The sequence below is a fragment of the Cherax quadricarinatus genome, chromosome 18 (assembly GCF_038502225.1).
Source record: "Cherax quadricarinatus isolate ZL_2023a chromosome 18, ASM3850222v1, whole genome shotgun sequence".
NCBI lineage: Eukaryota > Metazoa > Arthropoda > Malacostraca > Decapoda > Parastacidae > Cherax > Cherax quadricarinatus.
In genome coordinates this window covers 15,293,787-15,321,010 of record NC_091309.1, presented here as the reverse complement: position 1 = coordinate 15,321,010, position 27,224 = coordinate 15,293,787, and positions in this window count along the sequence as shown.

Sequence of the window (27,224 nt, the reverse complement as noted above, 5' to 3'; positions counted from 1 at the left end):
ACCCTAATTGACCACATACTTTGTAACCGCTCTGAGAACATTAGTCAGTCAGGCGTCATTACCACAGGTCTTAGTGATCATTTCATCATTTACTGCACCAGGAAAATCACTAGGGATAGGATAGGCCTACACAGGACAATAAAAATGAGGTCAACTAGAAACTACAGTAAAGAAACACTGGTAAATAGGCTACACAATTGTGACTGGACAGAGATAACAAGTTGCACGGACGTAAACGATGCCTGGGAAAAATTCAAAACAATGTTCACTACCATCCTTGATAATATTGCACCGGTTAAAGAGGTTAGGATTAAACGAAGAACTGAACCCTGGATGAATACTGAGATATTAGATAATATGAAATTCAGAGACCAGCTGCTAAAAAGATTTAAAGCAAACAGACAGGATATTGCAGCACTAAATGAATTCCAAAGGGTGAGGAACAGAGTACAGAGACTTATAAAAGGAGCAAAGGCAAAGCACTACTGCTCAAAAATTGAAGAGTATAAGCATAACCCCAGAAAGCTCTGGCAACAACTAAAACAGTTGGGGTATAGCCATAAGCCAGTAGATAGGTCTAACATAGTACTCACTATCGATAATGAGGTATGCCATGAAACATCTAAGGTGGCAAATTGCTTTAATTCATACTACACATCTGTTGCATCAACACTAGTAAGTAAACTACCAGCTGCATCAAATACCTTTAACACAGACTCTGATAAGTTTCAAACATACTATACCAATAAAGGGGTAACCCCAAACAGTTGTCAACTATTAAGTGTATCTCATGACTTTATTCAAAAAGAACTAAGCAGGTTAAACCCAACTAAGAGCACAGGCCCTGATAACATCCCGTCTAAGTTCCTAAAAGATGGTGCTTCTGAACTGTCAATCCCTATTGCTCACATAATAAATCTATCAATCACCACTAATACCGTACCGGAGGGGTTCAAGGAGGCCAGAGTTACTCCTATCTTCAAGAAAAATAGTAGGTCTGATGTAAGCAACTATAGGCCTGTTAGTATACTCAGTATAATATCTAAAATTCTAGAGAGGGCGGTGTATTCTCAAGTAGTTAAGTACCTTAATGACAACAACATTCTCCATAGCTATCAATCGGGCTTTAGAAGATCCTACTCAACCGACACCTCCCTTATTAATCTGATGGATTACCTGAGAACTGAAATGTCAAAGGGGAACCTCATAGGTATGGTAACCTTAGACCTGCAAAAGGCCTTCGATACTGTCAACCACAATATATTATGTAATAAACTTCAAGCTATCGGTATAGGTTCTGTAGACTGGTTTAAGTCCTACCTTAGCAACAGGAGACAAATAGTCAAAATCAACAAAACAGAATCAGAACCCCTGCCGATAACATGTGGAGTTCCCCAAGGTAGTATTCTGGGTCCCTTATTATTCTTATGTTATGTCAATGATATGCCTATCAGTGTCAAGTGCAAACTCCTACTGTATGCAGATGACAGTGCTCTGTTAGTGTCAGGTAAAGACCCACAAGATATTGCTAATGTTTTAACACTGGAACTGGAGTCCTGCAGCAAATGGTTAGTAGACAACAAACTATCATTACACCTAGGGAAAACTGAAGCCATTCTCTTTGGCACGAAACATAAACTGAGAAGGGTAAATAACTTTAATGTTCAATGTAATGGGGAGCCCATCACTTTGGTTTCATCAGTAAAATATTTGGGAATTCCCTTTGACCCATGCATGTCAGGAGAATTGATAGGGAACAGTGTAGTAAAGAAAACGAATGCGAGACTGAAGTTCCTGTATAGACAAGCACAGTGTCTACCTACTGAGGCTCGCAGGACCCTATGTCTAGCCCTTATACAATGCCATATGGATTACGCTTGCTCTTCTTGGTACTCTGCCTTGACAAAAAAACTGAAAGATAGACTGCAAATCACCCAGAACAAAATCGTAAGATTCATCCTGGGGCTGGGACCAAGAGAACATGTAGGCCAGGATGAATTACAGCAGTTGGATATGCTGAATGTTGAAGACAGAGTAAAACAACTGAAGCTAAATCATGTTTATAAAATTGCTCACAAACAGTGTCCAGAATATCTTGCTGTCAATTTTGTCAAGGTTGGGAACCAAAGCAATCATCGCACTAGGGGGAGAGAGCACAACTTTGTAGTACCCACAGTCATTGGCCAGGCTTCAAACACCTTTTATTGTACAGCAATAAAGGAATGGAACAGACTACCCGCACATGTCAAAGCCAGTCATAGCATGAACCAGTTCAAGAAGAGTGCCAAAAGGTGTCTGATGAATGTAGCTACAGAAAGGGAGGGGAATGATTTTCTATTTTTTATCTAACATACGTGTAAATTTTACCTTATTCCTAGTAATGACCCTCGTATTGTAGATAGTCTTAATGACCCTCGTGTAGTAGTCTTTTTAGTATGATAATAAGATGTTATCTTCATTATAGAATAATAAGAAAATATTATTATTATTATTTTTATTATCACACTGGCCGATTCCCACCAGGGCAGGGTGGCCCGAAAAAGAAAAACTTTCACCATCATTCACTCCATCACTGTCTTGCCAGAAGGGTGCTTTACACTACAGTTTTTAAACTGCAACATTAACACCCCTCCTTCAGAGTGCAGGCACTGTACTTCCCATCTCCAGGACTCAAGTCCGGCCTGCCGGTTTCCCTGAACCCCTTCATAAATGTTACTTTGCTCACACTCCAACAGCACGTCAAGTATTAAAAACCATTTGTCTCCATTCACTCCTATCAAACACGCTCACGCATGCCTGCTGGAAGTCCAAGCCCCTCGCACACAAAACCTCCTTTACCCCCTCTCTCCAACCTTTCCTAGGCCGACCCCTACCCCGCCTTCCTTCCACTACAGACTGATACACTCTTGAAGTCATTCTGTTTCGCTCCATTCTCTCTACATGTCCGAACCACCTCAACAACCCTTCCTCAGCCCTCTGGACAACAGTTTTGGTAATCCCGCACCTCCTCCTAACTTCCAAACTACGAATTCTCTGCATTATATTCACACCACACATTGCCCTCAGACATGACATCTCCACTGCCTCCAGCCTTCTCCTCGCTGCAACATCCATCACCCATGCCTCACACCCATATAAGAGCGTTGGTAAAACTATACTCACATACATTCCCCTCTTTGCCTCCAAGGACAAAGTTCTTTGTCTCCACAGACTCCTAAGTGCACCACTCACTCTTTTCCCCTCATCAATTCTATGATTCACCTCATCTTTCATAGACCCATCCGCTGACACGTCCACTCCCAAATATCTGAATACATTCACCTCCTCCATACTCTCTCCCTCCAATCTGATATTCAATCTTTCATCACCTAATCTTTTTGTTATCCTCATAACCTTTATATTATAATAATAAGGTAAAAGGACCCCAATGGAAATAAGTCACTCTGTCTGACTTTTTTGGGTTATCCTAGGTTCTCTACACATATGCTGCTATGTATGATAATTCTATGTAACTGTATTTGTGTATACCTGAATAAACTTACTTACTTACTTAGGCACCACTGTGACCACAAATGCAAGTTTTTAGACGAATCTTCTGCCAGCGTGGCCGTGACGGACGGTGCTGTGGCTTATATCTTTGTCTGCCAATGTCAGATATGATGAACAGGATGGGAGCGAGTGCTGTACCTTGTGGAACAGAACTTTTCACTGTAGCCGTATCTGACTTTACTTTGTTTACTATTACTGTGTTCTATTTGTTAGGAAGTTATAGATTCATCTACCAACTTATCCTGTTATTCCTGTATGACGCATTTTTATTCCTTTATGATCGCACTTGTCGAAGGCTTTCGCAAAGTCTGTGTATACTACAACTGCACTGTGTTCACTCTTCAAGCCATCCAAGACCATGTCATAGTGGTCCAGTAGCGCTTCTTTTTTATTATAATATAATATTAATATAATAATATAGTGGTCCAGTAGTTGGGACAAGCAGAAGCGACCTGCTCTAAAACCATGCTGACCTGGGTTGTGTAACTGATGGGTATGTGAGTGGCAATCTTGTTTCTTAGAACCCTTTCAAAGATTTTTATATGGGACGTTAGTGCTTTTGGTCTGTAATTATTTGCAATTGTTTTACTGCCACCTTTGTGGAGTGGGGTTATGTCTAATATTTTTAGTGACTGTGGAATAACCCTTGTCTATGTTCCCTCTCCACAGAATGCTAAAGGCATGTGAAACGGGCTTATTGCAGTTCTTGATGAACACAGAGTTTCAAGAGTCTGGGCCAGGGGAAGAGTGCATGGGCATGACATTTGCTTCTTCAAAGTCTTGTGGTGTTATATTTGATATTTTTTAATTAACCAAATTTTGAGTCTCGGTCATAAAAAGTCATTTAGATGATCGACTCTTAGTCTGGTTCCTGGCTCGCTAAAAGCCGAGTCATATTGGGACTTCAGTATCTCACTCCTTTCTTTGCTGTCATCTGTGCAGGTCCCATCTCGTCTGAGTAGGGATCCAATACTGGATGCTGTTTTTTACCTAGATTTTGCATAAGAAAATAAGTATTTTGGATTTCTTTCAACTTCACTTTTGGGTTTAAGTTTTCTTGTCTCCTGTATCATTCCTTAAGCTTTAGTTTGATATCTACCATTCTTCCGACCAGTGCCTCCTTTCGTATTTCGGATATACTGGCCCCTTTCACCAGCTCTTCATTAGAGATTTGCCGGTACTTCCGGCCTGGGTCTTCTCCAGATGGTGACCCGGCGACCAGCTCTGATTCTTCGCCTGTATGGGGAGCGTCTCTCTTTCTAGTTTACATCTCTTCTTTTTTCTTAAAAGAATGTGCCAAGTGCCACAGTTAATTCTTTCTAGGCAAAGGTTTGGATCCGTGTTGTGTAGGTTATCGTACCAGCTTGTTTCATTTAGGACATGGTTTATAAGATGATTTTTCAGAATAGTTATGATGTTTGTAGTAGTTGTTGCTATATGCATTCCCATAATTGTTGCGGTTTTGCTAATTATTATAGCGTCTCTTTTTGCCCTGCGTTTTCGCTGTGTATTGTTGTTGGTTTCGTTTTTGTTGCCTAGTTTTGTTAGTCTTTTCTGTTTCTAATTTGGCCACTTTTTCTACTAATGTCTTAATGTCTATTGGGCCCCTACTTAAACAAGATGGGTCCTACACAGATGACAGCAAGGAAATGAGCGAGCTACTCAACTCCCAATATGACTCATTTTTAGCAAGCCGCTAACCAGACTGAGAGTCGAAGATCAAAATGATTTTTTTATGGGAGAGCCACAGAATTTGGTTAACACAAGCCTATCCGATGTTATCCTGATGCCAAATGACTTCGAACAGGCGATATTATTATTATTATAATCAAAAAGAAGCGCTAAGCCACAAGGGCTATACAGCGCTGCTCGAACAGGCGATAAATGACATGCCCATGCACTCTGCCCCAGGGCCAGACTCATGGAACTCCGTGTTCATCAAGAACTGCAAGAAGCCCCTATCACGAGCCTTTACCATCCTATGGAGAGGGAGCATGGACACGGGGGTCGTCCCACAGTTACTAAAAGCAACTGACATAGCCCCACTCCACAAAGGGGGCAGTAAAGCAACAGCAAAGAACTATAGACCGATAGCACTAACATCCCATATCATAAAAATCTTTGAAAGGGTCCTAAGAAGCAAGATCACCACCCATCTAGAAACCCATCAGTTACACAACCCAGGGCAACATGGGTTTAGAACAGGTCGCTCCTGTCTGTCTCAACTATTGGATCACTACGACAAGGTCCTAAATGCACTAGAAGACAAAAAGAATGCAGATGTAACATATACAGACTTGGATAGTTTCTTTATTTTCCTCTATTAATAATTTTTATTTCATCGCTAGGTCCCACAGTCTGTTTTAGTGTTTTCCTCTGTTTTTTTTCTGGTTGTCCTGAAGTCACTGTTGGTTCCGTTTTTTAGTTCTGTTTATTTTGTTCCTCTGTGACCATGTCCAAGGCCTGCTGCCATAGTTTAAGTAATGAGCTCAGAGTGTCAGTCCCTTTCCCTGTGTCCTTTTTGGTGTTGTTATTATTATTATTATAATCAAGGGGGAAGCGCTAAACCCGGAGGATTATACAGCGCCTGGGGGGGGGGGGGATGTGGAAGGCATTCAGGCTTAATTCGGGGAACTGGAGCACAGATCCAATTCCCTAAATCAAGAGCCCCTCACCAACATCAAGGAACCTTCCTTGAGGGGTTTGGTGTTGTTGGTCTCGATTACTGATGGGTGTTGTGGGTCTGCGTCTCTGTTGTTTATTGAAATTTAAGGCTAGTATGTAAATGTCTTTAGCTATGTCTATTCCAAATTTTTTGACTATAAAATTCTTAATGACATTGATTTTCTTTGAGACATGATCAAGAGCTACCTCTAGTCCCAAATTATTATTATTATTATAATCAAGGGGGAAGCGCTAAACCTTCTAGTCCCAAAGCCTGGATATTATTATTATTATAATCAAGGGGGAAGCGCTAAACCCGGAAGATTATACAGCGCCTGGGGGGGGGGGGGAATGTGGAAGGCATTCAGGCTTAATTCGGGGAACTGGAGCACAGATCCAATTCCCTAAATCAAGAGCCCCTCACCAACATCAAGGAACCTTCCTTGAGGGGCAAAGCCTGGATAGATGCTAGATTGATAGTTTTTTCTGTTTCTTTTTCCATAGTATTTTTTAACCAATCCGGGTATTGGCAGGCTTCTGGTAGGCTAAAGATTTTCAGCGGTTTTTGTCCCATATCCGGTATATTATTATTATAATCAAAAAAAAAGCGCTAAGCCACAAGGACTATACAGCGCTGCAGGGCAGGAAGGAAGCGAGGGCATCAGGTGGCAAAAGGGAGATGAATGAGTAATAGGTTACGGATAACAGCGGGGCAGTGGATGGTGAAAGGGTAAAGGGCAGCAAGAGACTGAACTAGAAAGGGCTGAGGGGAGTGCGAAAAGTATCATCAGAGTTTGTGGAGTAAATCAGTCGTTGTCAAGAAGTCAATGAGAGAGTCAGGATTAAAGGAGGGTCCATCAGCAAGAAGGGAAGGTAAAGAGAGAGTAGTAGAACGAAGACGACGTTGGAGGTAAATTCTGCGTGCTCGTTGATAGAGAGGGCAGTCTAACAGAATGTGGCTAATCGATACTGGAACTTGACACTGCTCACAGAGAGGAGCAGGGTGCCTCTCCATGAGATACCCATGAGTAAGACGAGTGTGGCCAATGCGAAGGCGGGAGAGAGTGGTCTCCCAACCTCGGCACTGATGACAAGAAGACGGCCAGTAACCTATGCTCGGTTTAATAGAATGAAGTTTGTTACCGAGCAGAGTTGACCAACGTTGTTGCCAACGGGTGCGAAGGTGGGTAGCTATTGCAGCAAAATAGTCAAGAAATGGAACACCTCGATAGGAAATTGGTAGGTCATGTACTGCTGACCGCGCAGCAGTGTCTGCCTGTTCATTGCCCTGTATGTCGACATGACCAGGGACCCAACAAAAAACAATATCTTTATGTTTGGTAGAGATACGGCGTAGCCAAAGTTGGATACGGAGAACTAGGGGATGAGATGTATCAAATTTTCGTATAGCCTGTAGAGCACTAAGGGAGTCTGAGACTACTACAAATGATGACATAGGCATAGATGCGATACGAATAAGTGCTGCAAGAATGGCATACAGTTCAGCAGTAAAAATGCTAGCTGAAGATAGTAAATGTCCCCGCACGACGCTGTCCGGAAACACTGCTGCGAATCCGACGCCGTCTGAAGACTTAGAGCCATCTGTGTACACAGCAGTGGCATGAGAATGGGAATGGAAGTGATCAAGAAAAAGAGAGCGGGAAGCCACCGTAGGCAGTTGAGCTTTCGAGCAAGGGAGTGAGAAAGAACAGACCCGAACAGCTGGAACTTCCCAGGGGGGTAGGGAAAAGTGAGATGCTACATGAACATATAAAGGTGGTAACTGAAGGGAAGACAAGAGTGAATGTAGGCGAAGAGAAAAGGGACGGAGCAAACAGGGGCGGCGAACGAATAAAGAATGTCTACTAATATCGGTGACGATTCTATAAATGGAAGGATTGTGTAGATCGTGAGAGCGTACATAGTAGCGAAGGCAATGGGCATCACGGCGATCAGACAAGGATGGAACATTCGCTTCTGCATAGAGGCTCTCAACAGGGGAAGAGCGAAAAGCACCAAGGCACAAACGTAAACCTTGGTGATGGATAGAGTTAAGGCTAGAGAGAGTAGCAGGAGAGGCCGCGGAATAAATCTGGTCACCATAATCGAGTTTCGATAAAACGAGGGCTGAATGTAGGCGAAGCAGAGTTCGACGATCAGCTCCCCAGGAAAGATGAGCAAGGGTTTTAAGAAGGTTTAGCCGGCTGTGACAAATTGCCTTCAGAGAGGTTATGTGAGGTTTCCAGGATAACCGACGGTCAAAGAGAAGGCCTAGAAACCTGACTGTATCACGTTCGGGGATACGGGAGCCATAGAGATACAAAGGATGATCGGAGATAACAGAGCGTCTAGTGAAAGTAATTTGGTGAGTTTTGGTACTTGAAAATTTAAACCCATGCGTGGTGGCCCAAGTGGAAACACGGTCGACCGCATGCTGGAGAGAAACTGCAATAAGATGACAGTCAGCGCCTGCACAAGCAATAGCGAAGTCATCAACATAGAGTGATGACCAAACATTGGGTGGAAGAACAGAGGCCAAATCATTTATAGCAAGGAGAAAAAGTGTTGTGCTTAGAACACATCCCTGAGGGACACCTTCAGCTTGGACGAAGTCCGGGGAAAGAACATTATTGACTCGAACACGGAAATGTCTGTCAGTTAAAAAGTTCTTAAGGAAGGATGGTAGATTGCCTCGGAGGCCTAAGGAATGGGCCTGGGCCAAAATATTATACCTCCAAGTTGTGTCATATGCCTTCTCAAGGTCAAAAAATATGGCAATAACTGAGTGATTATTCGCAAAGGCATTACGAACATACGTATCCAAGCGAAGTAAGGGGTCTATGGTAGAACGACCCTTACGAAAGCCATATTGACTAGCGGAGAGACTGTTGTGTGTCTCTAAATACCACATTAAACGTCGATTTACGAGACGTTCCATCACTTTGCAAACTGCACTAGTAAGAGCGATGGGGCGATAGTGGGAGGCATCATGTCCTGTAGTACCCGGTTTGCGGAAAGGAAGAACAATGGCAGATTTCCACAGCTGGGGAAGAACTCCTTGTGCCCAAATAAGATTGAAGAGGTGTAAGAGGACTACAAGGGCTGACCGATGTAAATGTTGTAACATACGAATATGAATGTCGTCAGGCCCAGCTGCCGATGATCGGCAAGCTGAGAGCGTTGCCTCCAGTTCTTGAAGTGTAAAAGGCACATTATACTGTTCTTCTCTGAGAGAAGAAAAGTCCAAGGGCACTAACTCTCTGGCAGACTTTGAGGAAAGAAACGAGGGGCATAGATGGAGCCCTCGGGAAATACGGACCAGATGTGTGCCAAGTTCAATGGCAACGTCGAGAGGGTTTGCTACATCAACACCAGCGACCCGTAGAACAGGAGCTGGGTCAGGAGAGTATTTACCACTCAATTTCCTCACTTTTTTCCAGACTGCACTCATAGAAGAAGCAGAGGTGATGGTGGAAACATAGTCTCGCCAACAAGTGCGTTTAGCTTCACGGATGACACAGCGAGCGATCGCACGCTTCTGCTTAAAATCAAGAAGTCTCTCAGCGGTTCTATTGTACCGGTACCTGCCCCATGCAGCACGTTTCAAACGTACTGCACGAGCACAAGCGGGAGACCACCAAGGCACGCACTTCTGAGAATGCCTGCCTGAGGTTTGGGGTATAGAATGAGAAGCTGCGGTATAAACTGACGTCGAGAAGATGTGTAGGAGCTCATCAATGGAGGATGAAGAAGGAACCTCACTAAAAGCAGTGAGGTGTGAGTAAAGATCCCAATTTGCCCGATCAAATTGCCAGCGAGGGCTACGGAAAGGTGGTGAATAGGAAGGAGAAGTAAGAATGATCGGAAAATGATCGCTGTCATGTAAGTCTGGTAGAACAGACCAGGTGAAGTCTAGTGCAGTGGAGGAAGAGCAGACTGATAGATCGATGCAAGAGAGAGTATGAGTACGAGGATCAAAATGGGTGGGAGTACCTGTATTTAAAACATGGAGGGGGTGAGAGGCGAGAAAAGCCTCCAACTGAATGCCACGTGAGTCACAATGAGACCCCCCCCAGAGGAAATGGTGGGCATTAAAATCACCAAGTAACAGAAGTGGTGGTGGTAAGGATGAAACAAGAAAGGCAAAGTCTGGGATAGAAAATGCTCGAGAAGGAGAGAGATATAAAGAACATATTGTAAACCACTTATTCAAGTGGATACGGGCTGCAGTGTAATGCAGCGAGGTATGGACAAATAGTTGACAGTACGGAATATCATTGCGTAGAAGAAGGGCACTTTCATTAAAGGTCCCATCTGAGAAAGGATCCGAAGAATACAATAAATTATAGCCTGAGATAGGTTGGAAAACAGCCGAGTGTAATTTTGGTTCTTGTAAGCAAGCACCAACAGGGGAAAACCTGGAAAGCAACATCTGAAGCTCACCCCGATTACCCCTGAGGCCGCGGATATTCCACTGTAAATAGGCCATGATTGGCGATGAAGAAAATATCAGGAATCTGTAGGTAAAGGCACCTACGGACTAGAGGGGTTAGAAAAGTCAACGTGTGGTGGCATTGGAAGATGTTCAAGTAGCGAAGGAACGGAGCGTTGCGAAGAATGGGGTTGTGAAGATGGAGGAGAGGGAAGAGAAGGAACAGGAAGTGAATCAGTGTCCATTGAAGGTTTAGTCTCTGCAATATATTCTGAAATGGCTTCAAGTGTTTCTGAATTCAAAGATGTATGGGAGACCATATTGGAGATAGGAGGAGGAGGGTGAGTAAAGATTGGGACAGTAATGGACTGTACCAAAGTAGAGGGGGAGGGAAAAGTGTAAGGGACTGGAGATGAAGTGTGGGGGGGGACAGAAGAGGCAGAAACCTGGGAGGTGACAGAAGAGGGAGAAACTTGGGAGGGGACGGGGGTGGAAGGCATAGTACGAGGAGGAGGGTGAATCTCCACACTTGTAATAGAGCCAGAGAGAGGGGAAGAACTAGGTACAGAGACTGGAAAGGTAAAGTGTGGAGGTGGAAGAAGGGAAGGAAGGGGCAAAGAAGATTTGAGCAATGTGGATTTTTTGGACTTCTGAGTAGAGGGGCGATTGGTATTAGGTGTCGTACGAGGTCTTGTCGATACTGGGGCTTGTGAGGAAGGACGCGAAGATGTGAGAACAGACTGAGTTGTAGTCGGGACGTCAGAGCCAAGGACAGCAAAAGGATTAGATGCCGTAGTGGCTATGGGAGGGGTAACAACAGAGGAGGCTGCAGAAGATGGGACCCCAGAAGTGGGGGGACGTTTGGAAACACGAGAATAAGAAACACGGGGTAGTCTCCCTTGGAGGCGGAGATGAGTAACTGCCATAGCATAAGGGAGACCTTCTGCCTCTTTGAGGCAACGGATTTCACGTTCATTTAAGTAGACCTGGCAACGGCGGGAGTACGAAGGGTGAGCTTCATTACAATTAAGGCAAGATGGAGGTTGACTGCAAGATGTATTAGAATGGTCGTCGGCACCACAGACTGGGCATTCGGCCATAGATCTGCAATATTTCGCTGGGTGACCAAAACGCCAGCAATTTCTACATTGTTGCGGTGTAGGTATCACCTTTCGAACTTGTAACCGATGTCCCGCGACATATACAGAGGACGGGAGTTCTCGGCTGTCAAAAGTTAAACGAGCCACATTGCAAGGGTAACGTCTCCGCCCCCGGGCAGGAAGGACATAAGTGTCTACTTTGAGGATTGGGAGATCCTGGAGTTCCAGCTGTTCAAAAATGTCATTGCCACATGACTGGAAATTCTGTTGGACTATGGTATGGGGCAGAATGACAGTACCACTACAAGAATTGAGAGAAAGATGTTTTTCAATAGTGATAGGAGTAGTATCGATATTCGAAAGGAGAGAAAGATCATGAGCTTGGGTAGCATTCTGGACAGTGACGATGCGCGTACCGCTCTTGAGAGCGTGAAATGAAATATCTCTGCCAACATGACGCAGGAGCGCTTTGGCAATACTATGGTCAGAAAGGTAGGCAGAAGAAGAAGTTGGTCTTAAAGTAAAGAATTTAGTCCATTGTGTGGTCCGAAACTGAGCGTGGAGAGGGAGTGCTTGACGTGTCGGTCGTTTCCGAGTAGAATGGGAAGGTAACGACGGAGCATCATCAGGAGATTGACGTTGGCGTTTAGGAGTAGGACCGGAGTTGGTCCGGCATGAAATGGGTGGGCGATTCGAAAATTGCCGTACCGTAGAGGGAGAAGCCGGAAGCATAGTCAAAGGAGAGCGGAGTTCAGACAAATCGAAGGAGTCAGTCGAAGCCCCGGTACCTGAAGCGGGTGAGGAAACAGCACCAGCAAGAGGTACAGGGGCATCAGGAGTGTCCGAAGAGTGGTCTAAACACAAGGCAGGGTCAGAATGGGGTGCGGTATCAAGAAGGGGCCCGGGGGTAGTGGTTTCATGGACTAGGGCTGCCATGGTTAGGTTACTCCTTTGCTTTTTGTTTTTAAGAAAAAAAAAAAAATAAAAATAAAAAAAAAGAATAAAAAAAAGGGGGGAGCGGGGAGGAATAGTTCCCAGGAGGAATGAAAGGGCCGGAAATCCCCCTCCGCGCCCAAGAGGACTCGACACCGCTAGTAGCGCAGATGCAGCATGGAACCCGTGCCATACCCTACCCTTCATGCCAGTAAACCAGCAATCCGGGATAGCAACCTCACATCTGCCGAGCTACCTCGGTGGACAAAAGAGAGGGCGGCCGGATATCCGCCACAAAGCATACCTCCTTCAGCCACCACCCCCGGAATCCGAAAGGTGGCTTCCAGAGATACACCCGTCGCCCAAAAGACACCCAAAGCTACTCCGGGATACCGGAGAGGGATCGGGACATCCCTAGGCAATCCAGATTCCACGGCAAACTACGCCACCGCCAAGAAACCTCAACGGAATGGGATGGACCCCGGTGTCCTTTCCCCTACCTAGGAACTAGCGCGCCTGTGGGAGAAATCACGAAGGCTAAAAAGAGGAAGGGCAAAAGGGAGGGGTGAGGAGGAGGAGGAGGAATGGAAAAAGGGGAGGATGGGGAGGATGGGATAGGGGAGGGGAGAATGGGGGGTAATTAGGTTCGGTCTGAGGAAGAAGACCGACAGGGCTAATTCCTCAGACCAAGAGCCTCTTCACCACGCCAAGGAGCCCCCCTTGAAGAGGCCATATCCGGTATAATACCCGCTGCCCGGCAGTCTTGTAAATATCTCAGTTTACTATCTATCTGGTCCCATTCTCTGTGTAACTGAGTATTGTCGCAGCTTTATTCTTTCCTACTGAGGAAAGGTCTGTGTCCCTCATCTACGTCTGCAAATGGGTCTACTACTCTCTCTGTGATGGTAATCTTTTCTGACAGACATCTAAATAGCAAATCATTGACTACTTCGTTACTTAGGTCTATACTTTCACTAGTTGCCCAGGGTCCTTTGAAGTATTTGTGTGGTTCTTTAATAGCTTTAACCCTGCTCCACATTTGTGTATGTTCTGCTGTGTTACCCAAGCTAGTTGTTTCTAAGAGTATATTCACTAGTGTATCATACTAAGGTTTATTTGTCCCGAGTGTCCTCTACCATTTACGTGTCCAGTAAAATAGCTAGGTATGCTGTTTTTCTCCCAAGTTTTATTCATATCTGGGTCTGGTACGTTTCCTGTTTCTGTGTTAGTCGGCTGAGTGGTTTCTCTTGCTTGGTTGTCCGTGATCAGAACCCTAGTCTCTGTTTTGTCGCTGGTCAGAGGGTCGATGATGTGTCGGACAATGATGGTGGCCCCCTGGTTTGCTGGTTGTTCTGAGAGCATGTTAGTCTGTTGTTGGAGCGCTTCTTGTTGCAAGAGTTTCTCGGCTTGTTTTGACCTTGTGATCATTTGGAGTTCGTAGGCTCGGTCGTCTAAATCCTCTGTCTTCTATTCTCATTGGAATTTCGTAGAACTAGGTGAATAAAAGGTCGTAGGTATAAAGTTTCAAAAGAAGCGAAGGCCTTGCAGAAGGGCGAGACTGTACCTTATCTAGACTACGCATTTCTGTAGCTCACGCTACATCATCAGGTCATAGATTCAGGCAGTGTCTCCCACTGCTGTCTTCACTTCAGTGGCAAGAGAGTGCAAAAGGAGAGCAGATGATAGTGGGAGAGGCACTGTGAAGAAATTTTAATGAAAATAAGAAAAAATTTTGGAGTTAAACAAGTTAAGAAAGCCTAGGGAACGAATGGATTTGTCAGTTAAAAACAGAGTAGGGAAGTTAGTAGTTGGGGAGATGGAGGTTTTGGGTAGATGGCGAGAATATTTTGAGGAGCTTTTAAATGTCGACGAAGAAAGGTAGGTGGTAATCTCATGCACTGACCAGGGAGGTATACCATCTTTTAGGAGTGAAGAACAGGATGCGAGTGTTGGGGAGGTGCGCGAGGCATTACGTAGAATGAAACGGGGTAAAGCAGCTGGAACTGACAGGATCATGACAGAAATGTTAAAAGTATGGGGTGATATAGTGTTGGAGTGGTTGGTGTTTTTGTTTAATAAATATATGAAAGAGGGGAGGTACCTAGGGATTGGCGGAGAGCATGTATAGTCCCTTTATATAAATGAAAGGGGCACAAAAGAGATTGTAAAAATTATAGAGGAATAAGTTTACTGATGCACTTTAAAGGAGGGGTTTGGGATATTGGCAGTTTGGAGGGATTTGTTGTGTATCTTTATATGTGTATGCTTCTAAACTGTTGTATTCTGAGCACCTCTGCAAAAACAGTGATAATGTGTGAGTGTAGTGAAAGTGTTGAATGATGAAAGTATTTTCTTTTTGGGGATTTTCTTTCTTTTTTGGGTCACCCTGCCTCGGTGGGAGACGGCCAACTTGTTAAAAAAGTTTACTGAGTATACCAGGAAAATTGTACAGTAGGGTTATAATTGAAAGAATTAGAGGCAAGACAGAATGTAGGATTGCGGATGAGCAGGGAGGTTTTAGAGTGGGTAGGGGATGTGTAGATCAAGTGTTTACATTGAAGCATATGTGAACAGTATATTTAGATAAAGATAGGGAAGTTTTTATTGCATATATGGATTTAGAAATGGCATATGATAGAGTGGATAGGGGAGCAATGTGGCAGATGTTGCAAGTATATGGAACAGGTGGTAACTTACTAAATGCTGTAAAGAGTTTTTATGAGGATAGTGAAGCTCAGGTTAGGGTGTGTAGAAGAGAGGGAGACTACTTTCCGGTAAAAGTAGGTCTTAGACAGGGATGTGTAATGTCACCATGGTTGTTTATTATATTTATAGATGGGGTTGTAAAAGAAGTAAATACTAGGGTGTTCGGGTGAGGGGTGGGATTAAATTATTTGGAATCAAATGCAAAATGGGAATTGACAGTTGTTTTTTGCTGATGATACTGTGCTTATGGGAGATTCCAAAGAAAAATTGCAAAGGTTAGCGGACGAGTTTGGGAGTGTGTGTGTAAATGTAAAAAGTTGAAAGTGAACATAGAAAAGAGTAAGGTGATGAGGGTGTCAAATGATTTAGATAAAGAAAAATTGGATATCAAATTGGGGAGGAGGAGTATGGAAGAAGTGAATGTTTTCAGATACTAGAAGCTCCTGTGTTGGCTGATGGATTTATGAAGGATGAGGTTAATCATAGAAGTGATGAGGGAAAAAAGGTGAGTGGTGCATTGAGGTATATGTGGAGACAAAAAACTTTATCTATGGAGGCAAAGAAGGGAATGTATGAAAGTATAGTAGTACCAACACTCTTATATGGGTGTGAAGCTTGGGTTGTGAATGCAACAGCGAGGAGGCGGTTGGAGGCAGTGGAGATGTCCTGTCTAAGGGCAATGTGTGGTGTAAATATTATGCAGAAAATTCGGAGTGTGGAAATTAGGAGAAGGTGTGGAGTTAATAAAAGTGTTAGTCAGAGGGCTGAAGAGGGGTTGTTGAGGTGGCTTGGTCTTTAGAGAGAATGGATCAAAGTAGAATGACATGGAGAGCATTTAAACCTGTAGGGAAAGGAAGGCGGGGCAGGGGTCACCCTCGAAAAGGTCGGAAGGGGTAAGGGAGGTTTTGTGGGCAAGGGTCTTGGACTTTCCAGCAGGCGTGCGTGAGCGTGTTCGATAGGAGTGAATGGAGACAAATGGTATTTGGGACCTGACAATCTGCTGGAGTGTGAGCAGGGTAATATTTAGTGAAGGGATTCAGGGAAACTGGTTATTTTTACATAGCCGGACTCAAGTCCTGGAAATGGGAAGTATAATGCCTGCACTCTAAAGGAGGGGTTCAGGATATTGGCAGTTTGGAGGGATATGTTGTGTATCTTTATATGTACATGCTTCTAAACTGTTGTATTCTGAGTACCTCTGCAAAAACAGTGATTATGTGTGAGCGAGGTGAAAGTGTTGAATAATGGAAGTATTTTCTTTTTGGGGATTTTCTTTCTTTCTGGGTCACCCTGCCTCGGTGGAAGACGGCCGACTTGTTATATATATATATATAAAAAACCTGTCTTCTAGTTAGAAAGCTTATTAATCCACTCAAGTAGCATTAACCTGCACTGCATGTACTCTGAGATGAGTACAAAGCATTGGGACTGCTGTTCTAATGTCCTGGCTGACTAAGACACTGGTTTTGTAAAGGGTTTAGGTATGTGGGCCAAAATCAGTGTAGAGGTATCAGAACTTGGCAATGTTGGATATTTAATGAAAAATATCTGACATAGTATTTGTCAGACTTCCAGAATGAGTTTAAAACACTAGAAAGGTAATCTGCACAGCATACTTGCAGTCAAAAGTGTTTAGCGAACATTATGCATATAAAAATTACTTTCAGTGCTCTATTCCCTCAGCACCATAGCACCCAAAGAAAAGTTTCTTAGTTCACTAAAAGTATCCCTAAGCAATTTCTAAATTGCAATCTCAAAACCAAAAATGGTGCCCCCCCACACACATTTGGCCCTCAATACATTCCCACCAGATAGTTTAATAAACTGACTGACCTTTAATTGCTCTCTAAGGTAACCCAGCCTCCAGTTTAACAATTTCCTCAAGAAGAGGGTCATTTGCCCATGAGCTGCAGGTTCATCTTGCTAGCAAGAGGAAAAGGAACACCATACACAAAGCTTATGGAAGTGTTTGACTCCTACAGGTCATTGCTATCCTAAGGAAGCCAAAACCCATCCAGTCCAGTCATTAAACACTAATCCTCTCCACTGGGATGTAAAGAGCCTAGTTTCGCGGGAGGAATTCTAGCAAATTTAAAAACGTAAATTTAAGAGCATTAACCTTTTGGGCTACTAGAAGTAAATTTTATGTATAAGCAAGCACTAAACTTTAGTTACAGTACTTGGGGAACATACTAAACACTATTATAATAATGGTAGGGCCAATACCTTCCATCACAAATCCTTCACTAGTATCAAAACCTCCCTCAAGGGAGGTAAAATATGAGACTTCACAGAACCACAATGAAATTCCAAACCATACAGAGGATTCAGACTAATGAAAACTGCAAGGGAGAAGCTTCAGTATCAGCAAGCAATGCCAACAGCAATGACAGTAAAGAATGAGAAACTCATTTCATTGATGGGAAATTCATTCATGGGAAATTCCCTATTTGTTAAGACAAGAAATAATAAAGACAGGCATAGGTGCAGCATTCTTATTCAGGAAAACTTAACAGGGTTACAATAAACCTATTGGTCAGCATTAAGGAAGTTCAATAAAATGTGAGCCAGGTTGAGACAAGGGTAGGGAGAATCCCCAGAAGATGCTCAAACTCCACAAAGTGACCAAGCAGCAAGGGTGATCTTTAAGTGGTAATTAAATCTAGAACACCCTAATGGGGTTAAAGTTAAAAATCATTATTAGCATTAAGACTAACAAAAAAAAAAAATAAAAAAAAAGGGGGGGCACAATATCTTCCTGGCATTAAAAGCTGAAACTTGTCACAACTCAGTTTCAAAGATGGGAGTCAACAGTCTAGGCACTGCAATTTCTAATCTATTTGGCAATTGTTACCATAAAGCTGCACTAGATTGCCAGATGGCCAACAATTATGCAGAAGAAACTAGAAGTGGCACCAGCCAAGACAGCACCAATACTCATTTACAGACCATTAGCATGGAAGCATTCACGTTTTAGCCAACCCATAAATCTGACCCAAAGAACCATGAATGGTGGGTTCAGGGAGAACAAAAAGTTAGTACAGAGTAGATTTAACCTCAATTTTTGCTCTATTCGCTTACCATAAAAATGCAGCCCCAGGGTAGCAGAAACCGCTTATATAAGTATGCAACTTAAGCGTAGTCATTCTGCACAACATTAAGTGCTAAAACAACCGTACCACGGGCAGGGATAGAACCCGCGATCAGAGTGTCTCAAAACTCCAGACAGTCACGTTAGCCACTGGACCAGCTAGCCACAATAAGATTCGTCCAACTAGGTATATTTCTACACCATAGGAAGGTTAGCATAGGCACCACTGTGACCACAAATGCAAATTTTTACAGACGAATCTCCAGCTAGCGTGGCCGTGACGAACTCTAGCTCAAGTCCCCTGAAAGCCGTTAACATGACTCACGAAATCGTAATGACACGATTGTAAACAAACCATACCACGGGCAGGGATATAACCCGCACTCAGTCTCAAAACTCCAGACCGTCGTGTTAGCCACTGGACCAGCTAACCACAATAAGATTCGTCCAACTAGGCTAATTGCTAGAAGCACCACAAGTCTAGGTACCTAGATAGTTGTTGCTTTAAAAGAAAATTCCAAGTGAAGCAGTAACTGGTACAATGACTAGAGACTAAACTGTTACAGTAATACCTTGCATAGTATGGTTTTGAGCAGTACAGGTTTTGATATTTGGTACATAAATTTAATATAAAATTTTATTTAACTGCATTACAGATACTGGACTGCTGCTAGGTACTTGACTATCACAATGAAAACAGTATCATCCCAGATTGACCAGTGAAGTTGCACAGCATACATATGTATATACAATTTTGTTTTAAATATTGGTACCACTTTTATATGCAAATATGAATGGAAAAAAACTAGGAAGTAGGTTGGTAGACAGCAACCACCCAGGGAGGTACTACCATCCTACCAATCGAGTGTGAAACAAACTAATTGTTTTACAAGATGGTAGGGTAGGATTACTGGTGTCTTTCTGTCTTAACCCTTTCAGGGTTGGCAGGGCCTCTCCTAAACTTGTTCTCAGGGTCGGAAATTTTTCGAAAAAAAAAAAAAAATTATTTTTTCTTATGAAGTAAGAGAATCTTTTCCTGATCATAATGACACCAAAAATATGAAATTTGGTGGTAAACTTACGGAGTTATGCTCTTGCGAAGTTAGCAGTCTTGATGATGTTTATGCATCGGCAACTTTGCCCACTTTGAGCCCTATTTTTGGCCAATTCCAATGTACCAGTCGACAAAAATCATACCTACTTCGCTAGAACTCCATTTTTTTCTATCGAAGAAGTACAAGAAACCACTCATTTACCAATTTCCACTATCCAATAGCATGGTCAGCAATTGGCAATTTTGCCAATTTCACACAAATTTCAAAAGATGCCAATTTCCAAATAGGGTCCAGAATAAACAAGACAGACATTTCTGGCACTAAAATAACATTTCCTCTGTTCATTACTTATGTCCCCAGGCCTCTGTTACATTTCTTTTGCTTTCCACTTTGAATTTTTTTCTCACAAAAAACAGACTTATGTTATGCAGACTACTGCATTCATGAAGAAATGGCGTAAAAATGGTATAAATAATATCAGGGCACTTGTGAAAGAATATTACACTCGCCAGTTGACGTGTATTAGACGCATGGCATGATTTGTTTACCTTTGAACTATAGCAAAAATCGAACATTTCTGCTACTTTGAGCTCAATTTCAAGGTACTTTTCATTGTGAAACCAATCAAAATCATCTCAATTTCCATAATATGTCTTCCATTCTATAAAATGAGACCAGAAAAACTAGAATACAACCATAAATAGCATATGAAAATACACTGCAAAGTCAGTTTTAAACCAAAAACACAGTCGTTTTTTTTTTTTTCTCTCTCTCATTATGCACTGTGTGCTGCAGGATTTTTTTTCATACCGTGCACACTGACCACATACACCCATTCTTTCATATGTAGGTCTACCAGTTTTCTCTCGCTAGATTTAAAGGTGCTAGAATTTATGCGTACTAGTACGGCACCAACCCTGGCATGCAAGCCGTACAAGTACGGCACCAACCCTGAAAGGGTTAAACATGCGGGATACCAGGTATATCTTTCTACTTGTACTTAGGTCACACTACATATGCATGTACACACATATATGTATATACACATACCCCTCTGAGTTTTCTTTTTTAACTAGTTCTTATTTATTTCATCCTGTCTTCATTGGAAAGTAGAACAGAATTCTTCCTCTGTAAGCCACGAGTGTTGTAAGAGGCAACTAAAATGCCAGGAACAAGGAGCTAGTAACCCCTTCTGTATACGTTACCAAATTTAAAAAAAAATCATTTATTCTTTTTATGTTACCCTGCCTCTGAGATATGGCATATTCATAAAAAACACTTAATGGAACGAGGAAATGCAATAACAGGGTTCTAGTTAACTGTTAACAAATGAAAAACTAGAAGTCATAAGACTATTTTAGCATTGTATGCTAAAATAGCAAGTGGCTACAAAATTAATTATTATTATTATAATCAAAAAGAAGCACTAAACCACAAGGGCTACACAGCGCTGCAGGGCAGGAAGGAAGCGGGGGTATCAGGTGGCAAAAGGGGAGAGGGATAATTAGTAGGTTACGCTGAACAGCGGAGCAGTGGATAGTACAGGGGGTAGAGGGTAGCAAGAGATTGAGGTAGAAAGGGCTGAGGGGAGTGCGAGAGGTATCGTCAGAGTTTGTGGAGCAAGTCAGTTGTTGTCAAGAAGTCAATGAGAGAGTCAGGATTAAAGGAGGGTCCATCAGCAAGAAGGGAAGATAAAGAGAGTAGTAGAGAGGCGACGATGTTGGAGGTAAATTCTGCGTGCTCGTTGATGGAGAGGGCAGTCTAACAGAATGTGGCTAACCGATACTGGAACCTGACATCTCACAGAGAGGAACAGGGTGCTTCTCCATGAGGTACCCATGAGGAAGAAGAGTGCAGCCAACGCGAAGACGGGAAAGTAGTCTCCCAACCTCGACACTGATGACAAGAAGACGGCCAGTAACCTATACTCGGTTTAATAGAACGAAGTTCGTTACCGAGTAGACTAGACCAACGTTGTTGCCAACAGGTGTGAAGGTGGGTAGCTATTACAGCAAAATAGTCCGGAAATGGAACACCTCCATATGAAACTGGTAGGTCATGTACTGCTGACCGCGCAGCAGTGTTTGCCTGTTCATTGCCCTGTACGTCAACATGACCAGGGACCCAACAAAAAAAATATCTTTATGCTTGGTAGAGATACGGCGTAGCCAAAGTTGGATACGGAGGACTAGGGGGCGAGGTTTATCAAATTTTCGTATAGCCTGTAGAGCTATAAGGAAGTCTGAGACAACCACAAATGACGACACAATCATAGATGCAATACAGATAAGTGCTGCAAGAATGGCATACAACTCAGCTGTAAAAATGCTAGCCGAGGATAATAAATGTCCTCGCACGACACTGTCCGGAAACACTGCTGCGAATCCAACGCCATCAGAAAACTTAGAGCCATCTGTGTACGCTGCAATGGAATGAGAGCGGAAATGGTCAAGAAAAAGAGAGCGGGAAGCTACCGTAGGAGTTGGGCTTTCGTGCAAGGGAGTGAGAAAGAACAGACTCGAACAGCTGGAACTTTTCAGGGGTAGGCAGGGAAAATGAGATACTGCATGAACATAGAAAGGTGGTAACTGAAGGGAAGACGAGAGCGAATGTAGCCGAAGAGAAAAGGGATGGAGCAAACAGGGGCGACGAACAAATAATGTCTACTAGCATCAGTAACGAAGGCAATGGGCATCACGGTGAAAGGACAAGGATGGAAAATTCGCTTCTGCATAGAGGCTCTCAACACGGGAAGAGCGAAAAGCACCAAGGTACAAACGTAATCCCTGGTGATGGATGGGATTAAGGCTCAAGAGAGTAGTAGGAGAAGCCGCTGAATAGATCTGATCACCATAATCGAGTTTCGATAAAATGAGGGCTGAATGTAGGCAAAGTAGAGTTCAACAATCAGCTCCCCATGAAAGATGAGCAAGGGTTTTAAGAAAGTTCAGCCGGTTGTGACAAGTTGCCTTCAGAGAGGTAATGTGAGGTTTCCAGGATAACCTACAGTCAAAGAGAAGGCCTAGAAACCTCACTATCATGTTCAGGGATGCGCAAGCCATAGAGGTACAAAGGATGTTCGGAGATGACAGAGCATCTAGTAAAAGTAATTTGGCGAGTTTTGGTACTGGAAAATTTAAACCCATGTGTGGTGGCCCAATTGGAGACACTGTCGACCGCATGCTGGAGACAAACTGTAATGAGGCGACAGTAAGCGCCTGCACAAGCTATAGCGAAGTCATCAACATAGTGATGACCAAATATTGGGGGAGACTGAGGCCAAATCATTTATAGCAAGAAGAAAAAGTGCTGTGTTCAGAACACATCCCTGGGGGACACCTTCAGCTTGGACAAAGTCCGGGGAGAGCACATTACTAACCCGAACACGGAAATGTGTCAGTTTAAAAAGTTAAGGAAGGATGGTAGATTGCCTTGGAGGCCTAAGGAGTGGGCTTGGGCCAAAATATTATACCTCCAAGTTGTATCATATGCCTTCTCAAGGTCAAAAAATATGGCAATAACTGAGTGGTTATTCGCAAAGGCATTACGAACATACGTATCCAAGCGTAGTAAGGGGTCTATGGTAGAACGGCCCTTACGAAAGCCATATTGACTAGTGGAGAGACTGTTGCACGTCTCTAAATACCGCATTAAACATCGATTTACCAGATGTTCCATCACTCTGCAAAATGCACTGGTAAGATCAATGGGACAATAGTGGGAGGCGGCACGTCTCGTAGTACCCGGTTTGCGGAAAGGGAGAACAATGGCAGATTTCCACAGCTGGGGGAGAACTTCTTGTGACCAAATAAGATTGAAGAAGTATAAGAGGACTACAAGGGCTGATTGATGTAAATGTTGCAACATCCGAATATGAACGTCGTCAGGCCCAGCTGCCGATGATCGGCAAGTTGAGTGTCGCCTCCAGTTCCTGAAGTGTAAAAGGCACATTATACGGCTCTTCAACGAGAGAAGAAAAGGCCAAGGGTGCTAACTCTCTGGCAGACTGAGGAAAGAAACGAGGGGCATAGATGGAGCCCCTGAGAAATAAGGACCAGATGATTGCCAATTTCAATGGCAACGTCAAGAGGGTTTGCTATATCTACACCGGCAACCTGCAGAACAGGAGCCAGGTCAGGAGAGTATTTACCACTCAGTTTCCATACTTTTTTTCCAGACTGCACTCAGAGGAACCCAAGGGGATGGTGGAAACAATCTCGTCAGAAAGTGCGTTTAGCGTCACGGATGACATGGAGAGCAACCGCTCGCTTCTGCTTAAAGTCAGGAAGTCTCCCTGTGGTTCTATTGTACCAATACCTGCCCCATGCAGCGCGTTTCAAACTTACTGCCCGAGCACAAGCAGGAGACCACCATGGTACACACTTCTGAGAATGCCTGCCTGAGGTTTGGGGGATAGAATGAGAAGCTGCAGTTAAAACTGATGTTGAGAAGAGGTGTAAAAGCTCATCAATAGAGGATGAAGAAAGAACCTCACTAAAAGCAGTTAGTTGCGAGTAAGTTGCGAGTAAAGGTCCCAATTTGCTCGATCAAATTGCCAGCGAGGGCTACGAAGAGGTGGTGAATATGAAGAAGAATGACTGGAAAGTGATCGCTGTCATGTAAGTCCGGTAGAACAGACCAGGTGAAGTCTAGTGCAGTGGAGGAAGAGCAGATCGAGAGATCGATGCAAAAAGAGAGTACGAGTACGAGGATCAAAATGGGTGGGGGTACCCGTATTTAAAACATGGAGGGGGTGAGGAGCGAGAAAAGCCTCCAACTGAATGCCACGCAAGTCACAATGAGACCCCCATCCCCCAGAGGAAATGGTGGGCATTAAAATCGCCAAGTAACAGATGTCCTGCTACATAAACAGAGGACGGGAGTTCACGTCTGTCTAAAGTTAATCAAGCCACATTGCAAGGGTATTGTCTCCACTTGTGGGCAGAAAGGACAGAAGTGTCTACCTTCAGGATTGGGAGATTTTGGAGTTCCAGCTGTTCAAGAATGTCACTGCCACATGTCTGGAAATTCTGTTGGACTATGGTATGGGGCAGAATGACAGTACCGCTACAAGAATTGAGGTAATTATGTTTTTCAATAGCGACAGGAATAGTATCGATATGTGAAAGAAGAGAAAGATCCTGAGCTTGGGTAGCATTCTGGACAGTGATGCGCATACCGCTCTTCACAGCATGAAAGGAAATATCTCTACCAACATGGCAGAGGAGTGCCTTGCCAATACTATGGTCGGAAAGATGGGCAATAGAGGAAGTCGGTCATAAATTAAAGAATTTAGTCCATTGTGCATTCTGAAACTGAGCATGGAAAGGGAGTGCTTGACATGTTGATCTTTTCTGAGAAGAACGAGGTGGTGGTGAAGTATCATCATCAGGCAATTGTCGTTGACATTTAGGAGTGGGACCGGAGTTGGTCCAACGTGAAATGGGCTGGTGATTCGAAAATTGCCGCACCGTAGAGGAAGAGGCTGGAAGCATAGCCAAAAGAGAGCGGAGGTCAGACAAATTGAAGGAGTCGGTTGAAACCCTGGTACCTGAAGTGGGTGAGGAAACAGCACCAGCAAGAGGTACAGGGGCATCAGGAGTGTCCGAAGAGTGGTCAAGAAACGAGGCAGGGTCAGAATGGGGTGCGGTATCAAGAAGGGGCCCGGGGGTAGTAGGTTCAAGGATTGGGTTTCCATGGTTAGGTTACTTTTCTTTTTGTTTTTAAGAAGAAAAAAGAAAAAAAATAAAAATAAAAAAAAAAAGGGCAGCAGGGGGGAATAGTTCCTAGGAGGAATGAAAGGGCCGGAAATCTCCCTCCGCACCCAAGAGGGTCTCAGCACCACAAGTAGCGCAGATGCAGCATGGAACCCATGCCATACCCTACCCTTCATGCCAGTAAACCAGCAATCCGGGATAGCAACCTCACATCTGCCAAGCTACCTTGGTGGACAAAAGAGGGAGGCCGGACATTCGCCACAAAGCATACCTCCTTCGACCACCACCCCCAGAATCTGAAAGGCGGCTTTCAGAGATACACCCGTCGCCCAAGACACCCAAAGCCACTCTCCGGGATACCGAAGAGGGATTGGGACATCCCCAGGCAATCCAGATTCCACGGCAAACTACGCCACTGCCAAGAACCTCAATGGAATGTTATGGACCTCGGTACCCTTTCCCCTACCTAGGAACTAACGTGCCTGTGGGAAAAATCTCAAAGGCCAAAAAGAGGAAGGGCAAAAGGGAGGGGTGGGAAGGAGGAAAGGAAAGAGGGAGGATGGGAAGAATGGGATAGGGAAAGGGGGGAAATTAGGCTCAGTCTGAGGAAGGAGACCAACAGGTCTAATTCCTCAGACCAAGAGCCTCTTCACCACGACAAGGAGCCCCCCTTGAAGAGGCTAAAAAATGAATAAAGCATCAGTACATGCATACAAGGAATAAAGATTAAAAAAAAGATAATGATTACAGTATCTTACACGTGTATGTCTAGAGCGACTTAAGAAGCATAGTTCTGAAATGGAACATCATTTAATGTTATGAAGACTACAGCCAGGGAAGAATTCCATTAAAAGTCAGATGATTTAAGCTAAAGCAACAAGTCTATTCAATGTTAAAGAATATGGCAATGAAGGGGAATGTTACTGGCAAGTCTTAGCCAATTTCAAGATTTTAAAAAAAAAAGTACATGGGACTCCATAACTTGAATTACTAGTTAAAGTGCCAGTGCAGACAACGAGGCAGTGGCAAGATTTCCCAATTATTATTATTCTTGCAATAATAAAAAAAAAGTGCTAAATGTACAAGGGTCAAGATTTCCTAAAGATTTAAAAAATTTGAAGAAAATGGTTACAGAGAATAAAATTTTTAATGTAGATGAAACAGGCTTGTTTTGGAGATTGTAAGGCAAGAGAAAAAAATGAAGTCTCCAAAGACCATTTAATGCTTATTAGGTGGGAATGCCTCTGGCAACTTTAACTTAAAGTCTATGCTGCTGTACAGAGCAGAAAATTCAAGGGCTCTTAAAAAAAAAAAAAAAACTTCCTATTATATGATGGTAAAATAAAGCCTGGGTAATTAGACCATTGTTATTGGACAATGTACCAGGTCATCCTACATCTGACTAAAGAAAATGTCAGTGTAATTTTCCTGTCACCAAAAACTACTGCAGTCGATGGGTCAGAGTGTCATTGCTACATTTAAGGCATATTATGTATTTAAGACTTACCTTTGTATGAACCATAAAAGTACCACGAGTTTAGAAGAATTTTGGAAAGGTTACAGCTGAAAGGCAATGAAAACAAGTAAATCATGACTAAGTAACTGCGAGCAACAGAGCTGTTTGGCAATTTCTTTCACTGCACTGTTCCAATGATTTTGCTGGTTCTGAATTGCATGTTGAAACCTAAAACATTGTGTAGCTTGGGAAAGATATCTCCAATTAGAAGCTTTGGATTTTGAAAATCTGTTGATGCACTGATGTGTTCTGATGACCTTGAGGCAAAACTTTTGGAAACTAAATATTTACACAAAGAAACAGGAAAGTAAAGAAAAAGAATTCAGTGGATGAACTATCAGTGTGAATTGCAAAAGCAGACACTTGTGACTTCATAATGAATGTGGAACTAAACAATGAATGAGGCATTAGAGTTAGGCAACAGTTATAATGTGATGTTATAAAGATGTATGCTGATTATG